Source organism: Lissotriton vulgaris, unplaced genomic scaffold, assembly GCF_964263255.1.
Source record: "Lissotriton vulgaris unplaced genomic scaffold, aLisVul1.2 SCAFFOLD_411, whole genome shotgun sequence".
Classification (NCBI taxonomy): Eukaryota; Metazoa; Chordata; class Amphibia; order Caudata; family Salamandridae; genus Lissotriton; species Lissotriton vulgaris.
Genome location: NW_028249862.1, coordinates 366,817 through 372,701, shown reverse-complemented (window position 1 = coordinate 372,701; position 5,885 = coordinate 366,817). Strand labels below are relative to the sequence as shown.

Sequence of the window (5,885 nt, the reverse complement as noted above, 5' to 3'; positions counted from 1 at the left end):
GTTTCCCCAGTAGTGCCCGGGCCTAGTGCCCCTGCGGCGCCAGTCCCTAGCTTGCCTGATTCAGGGCTTCCAGTGCCACTGGTGTTCCCAAATATAGTTCCCATACCTGTGGTACCGGCAGCACCAGTGCCCAGTACAGTCCCCGTCATGCCCGCACCTGTTCCGGCTGTGCCAGTGCCCCCCCAACCTAATTTGAGTCCCCCTCAGCCAGTCAGTGTGCCATCAGCTGAAGTGCGGGATGACGTGGGCGCAATTTTGGCAGAGATTCGAGGTGCTTTAAAGGCCTTGGCGCCTGCTCCTAATCCCCTTACCCCCATAGTACCAGGGTTGGTCCTAGTGTTAGCGCCTATTGCTCCTAATCCCCCTACCCCCATAGTAGCAGAGGTGGTCCCAGTGGTGGCGCCAATCTCGCAGGGGGCGGCACAAGGGGGGTAGTCCCGGCCTCCACGGGGCAGGCTGGGACAGCAGTGGAGGGTAGGCACGTTGCCACGGCTACCATACTGTCCACGGTGGCAACACTTTTGGCACAATTAGGCACGTCAGGAGTCAGCACGACGGTAGCACCTTGGGCCTCATCTACAGGCACCGGGGGGGTGCTAGGCGAATTGAGTACGCAGGTGGCCCTCTTGGGCAAAGCACACGAGAAGGATTTGTACACGCCTCCCATGGCGGTGGGTCAAGCGGCCACCGCGCCACCAACGACAGCAGGGTCCTCTGCAGGTAAGGCAGTGGAGTCCGGAGGCAAAGCGATAGATAAGGGGTGCGCACCATCTGGTGGCCATGAGTCCGTTTTATCCAAGTGTGGTAAGTTGGCGGCGCATGTTACGCAAGAAACAAAGGAAAAAATTTGGAAGGGGGAATTTGTGGATGTATTTTCCCTGATTAGACCTAAGGGAAGAGAGGTAGAGTCTAAAGAGAAGGAAGGTGAGGAAGGCTCCTTTAGAGATAGGAAACCAAGGGTAGGGAAATCCATTACTAATTGGTTGTTTGGTTTTAATGTACTTTCTATAGTAATGTTAGAGAAGAAGCAGGAATTGGCTGTACCCTTGATATGTTATGCCAATAAGATTTTGAAAGCACAATGTATGGTGGGGGGGCCTGGTTGGATTACGATAGGGAATTTAGATGGGCCAAAGTCGATGATCCTGACATGGGTTGGGACCAGACAGAAGTAAATGTGTGGTTGAAGAGTGTCAATAATAAAGCACCCATGAAGCAGCCTTTTCGGACTTCCCAAGGGGGCGCTGGGCACAAAAGGGGGACGTGTTGGGCCTTTAACCGGAAGACGTGCACCTGGCCCTCAGGAGCATCTAAGTTCAAACATGCATGTGCATACTGTGGCCACCCTTCTCATCCCGAGTTCAAATGCATTAAGAAATCCAAAGAGAAAGGTAGAGAGCCTAAGCTCTCTCCCCAGCAGTTAGTTACCCACACCAGTGGATTCAGGGAGGCTGATTTTCTGGCTAAATCAGTAACCTACACACTCCACTCCCAGACACACAGCGTTTGAATGGATACCAGATCCAACCTTTTTTTAACCATTTAACCTTCTTCCAAGTTTATTCAATAATATTCATTAATGTTTGCCAAAATTTCTTCATCTCATTTATCCAATCCACATACATATCGTGCTGTATTTTGGAAACTTCTCGTATTTTTCGTGCGCCCATCCGGACTTCTTTAGAAAATAAGATCCAAATACACTGAGTAGTTCTGAGCAGCATTCATTTATTTAAAACCCAATGCATTTCAGGCTTCTGTCCGGCCCTTCGTCAGGGGAAACTGTAATGCGTTATTTGTAGATAGTACCGAAAATTGTTAAAAAACTCATTTTGTGCATATAACATTTTGTGCTCAAGCAATCTATTATATAATGCTAGACAACCATTAAAAAAAATATGTGAAATACAATAGAATAATCCAAACCCATGTGCTACATTTTCAAAGCGTTTTTGCTCATATTCATTACTCTCCGTAAAATGTGATTCATGGCAGACTTGATTCTTACAAATTGATTTGGAAATTAACCATATAACACCCCGTTTTTTCTGTCAAGTCAACCTTTGGAAGTTCACCTCACGGAACATTAGCTCAAATATCATCTTGCACCCGTAGCTGAACTCACACTCCCCTCCCCTCTACAATTCAACTCATATTCTATTGTATTTCACATATTTTTCATATTGCTGTACTCAAGTCATGTGTACAGCAATATTTTGTTTTTAGTTGATGGACAGAATGCAGAACAATGTCATACATTCACCCCAGCCACTGGAATCAAGCTATCCAGGCTTATGAGGGCTGAAAGCCCGAAACCGGTCCTTTGATGCTTGTTTCCAGTCCAGGGAGGACCTGGCTTGGCAGTTCGGGCTGGACTGTTCCCATGTGGCACAGGGTCAAGACTGATTTGCATATGGCTGGGTTCAAACTGGAATGGCATGGTGAGCAAAAAAACTATGGATTTGGGCCCAGATCTCTGTACTTGGGTGAATGTATGACATTGTTCTGCATTCTGTCCATCACCTGTTGTTTTTGCATTCTTCTGATTATGAGAACAACCTGTTTGGCGCTGCGTTCACCTTAGCATTTTATGGTGCATTTAGGCTGGGGGAACTGGATATGAGCTGGAATGCGGAAAGGTATAGATTCTTAGTCAGACTCTTGGTATTGTGACATCTTGCTGACATCCACACTACTCGTGGCAACCAGCAGTCCTGTTCAGGGGGACATGGCCTAGAAGTTTGAGCTGGACTGTTTTTATTGGAACAGGAGAAACACTGTTTGGCATAGGGATGGTCCACCCCTGGAATAACATAAACAAGCATATGGCATGGAATATACCCAGAAATATTACAGGTGGTTCAGATTAATTCATCCATTCTGATGAGTCACTTTTTTGCAGTACGCTGTTGCCTCAGACATCCGAAAGCCCTTACATGCTGTCCATTCCCTTACCCTCAAATTATGCCCCATTGCATGAATATACCCCCCACCCAGACAGTGGCCTGGAAAAAGACTTCCTTCCAAGGTAAAGGATTATTCCATGCTAAGCCCCCCTTCATGCATGGTCATCTGACATGGACTGCTGTGGACCATCATGAGAGGGTTGCCAGCTGGGAGGTTTTGCTCAGTAGTCATCAAACAATATAACCTTTACAAAATAACCCCTTTGCAGTGCGGGTAATTCCCCCGCTGTGCTGGGGGGAGGCGGGGTGGGCGCGCACAGTGCCCTGGTGCTCGTGACGAGCTCATCTCGTCATGCAGCACTGTGGCGCTGTGCTCATGACGAGCTGAGCTCGTCACGGCCACACCCGTTTCTGTGGAACGCTCAGCACAGCGGGGGAATTAGCCCCGCGTGCGAGCTTTGCGGCCGTTATGACGAGCTCAGCTCGTCATGAGCACACGGCCACCGTGCGTCATGATGAGCTGAGCTCGTCATGGGCACGCCGCCACAGTGCCTCATGATAAGCTGAGCTCGTCATTGGCACGCATGTGGATAAACAGGTACAGTTGGTAGAACTCCAACAATAATTACTTTCGCTGAACAGCACAGCTGACACATTCAATCAATCAATCAAGAAATTGGCTCCCGGTGGCACAGAGAATAAAGTTTAAATCTTTGATTTTGACATTCAAAATCCTTAAGCTTTCCTCTCCTCAGATTCTGCAGCAACTCATTTCTCCTTATGTTCCAGCTCGTTCTCTGCGGTCTTCTGTTCTCCACCTTGCCACTGTTCCCCGTTTCAAGAGATCCAGGATTGGCGGCCGCTCCTTCCGAGTCCTTGCCGCCAAACTGTGGAATTCCTTGCCCGTCCACATCCGTGCCATCGATAAGCTCCTGGCTTTTAGGAAGGCGGTTAAAACTTTTCTTTTCCCCTTAGCCCCTTAGTTCTTGTTGCCGTCGTGTTGTGTTTCCCACCTCCTGTCCGGTTTTGTTCTGCACTAGCGCCAGGACGCCCCTTTGCTGGGGCAGCTGTGCGCTCAATAAATCAGGATAACATAACATAACATAACAAATTAGCGCGCTACTCACCCAGAGGGTCTCAAGGAGGATTTCCCCAAACATGATCAAAGCACAGTTCACTCTACAAACTGAGTGAGACTTGAGCAGACAAAAACAGACATTAGGAAGCAGAGTTTATCAAGGTCAGCACCTTGATGTACTAAAGTTCAAAGATGGCGGCCACATACTAGTTCATGTTTGTTCCCCTTTGGATTTTAATTCTCACTATGTGGATGCTTCTTGATTTGGAAAAGATACACCAAACTCTCACCATTTCAGCTTCTGCCTTAGAAGTATAGGATGTTATTTAAATCTACATTCAACATTAAAAATGTGAAATCTATATTCAAGGCCTTTGTACAGGAGAGAGGCGGACAGTCTGAGTGACATTGTAGGGGCCCATTGCCACATTTTCTAGGAGGAACACAGATTTATTGAGGGGTTGGCAGCATGGTCATACACCAGAGTTTCCGGTGACTCTAGCACAACTCTTAGGGCACCTTATTGTCCTTTGTATAGCAAAGACGCAGCCAGACTGAGCCACATTTTAGGGGCCCACCGCCATATTTTCTAGGAGGAAGTTTGTGGTTATGCGCTGGTTGCCAGAGTGGCTGCAAATAGAGTTTATTTCATACACACATAACATACCTGTCAATCTTCATCCTAGTTGGATCTTTCAAAATTGTAATTCGGGGTCCTAAAAGCCCGGGGGGAGCCTCCGAAATTAGACACCAGTGGCACCATTGTGGCTAAAAGCAACATATGTTGTTGCCACAGTAGATTTCCATTGAAAACATAATTTGCTGTCGCCCTTCAGCTTCAGAGGGGTTTAGGCGCCACAAAAGCACCAAATTAAAGCTAAAAGAGCAATAATATAACCACTTCAAGAAGGAAATAAAATTATGCATTCTTTCATTTATCCTCCGAGATTACCGGCCCGAATCACAGACACGCCGAGTAGGCGCTATTGAAGGCTAATAAGGAGTATGATAATAACAAATAGACGAGGCTTCTATCAATTCAGAAATGACTTTAATTAATTTAATCCTGGCCGGGAGATCAGCTGCGCGCGGCCTGCTCGCCAGAGGGGACTATTTGTCGAGGCTTTCCCGCCACCTAGAGCCCCGGCCCCTGCCGCGGCCGGCCCTCACGGAACAATACGCACCAGATTGTCCTGTCAGGCGTCATTAGGGGCCATCATTAGTATGCCGGTTTTGGAAACAGTCACTGTAGCCTAACCTTTTAACAATTCTCCCGGCCTCTTTTGTGGAAGTTGGTTCAGCTGCTACGTGTAAAGTCGCGCCCGGCTCCTAGCGGCCCAGGCGGATGGGTACCGGCGCAACTTAAGCCCAATGCTCTGGGGATGGGCCCGTCAAGAGCCCCATTGTGAGGGCTGTCAGGTGCAGCTGCTTATCGGGCGATGATGTGTCGCTAATTAACCGTGGCGTAATCTGTTTATTTTAAACTTAACAAAATGTTTTGCCTCATCATTTGAGAGGTGTTTTTGAGTGTCGATTAGCAAGACTCATGGCGTCATCGTTCACTGTGCATCACTTTCAGTTATATATTAGTGCTTCAAGGGCCACAGCTGCAAGGGCCCCATGTCGTGCACGAGTTAGCCCTTCCGAGCTCTGCAGCCACCGGCACTCTGCAGGACAGACAAAGTGCTCCTATTCTCAAAAGGGGGAAAATGAAACTGCAATACCAAAAAATGCAAAATATGAATGACTTCAAGAGAGATGGCACAAAGCCAATTAGCAATTAACGTGCGCTGTAACAATTTAATTGTACTATTAATTTGCGTTGGAGTAGAAGATGGACGGGAGAAAGTTAAAAAGGCAGCATTTTTGTGTTACAGACCAACCTATAGATTCATCAAGCA

The 5,885-nt window shown here is 47.5% G+C and overlaps 1 pseudogene; it reads left to right on the top strand.

Annotated features, from left to right (window-relative positions):
- Nucleotides 1–665: 665 nt before the first annotated feature.
- Nucleotides 666–1,510, top strand: LOC147663469 (uncharacterized; annotated as a pseudogene).
- The last annotated feature ends 4,375 nt before the right edge of the window (nucleotides 1,511–5,885 follow it).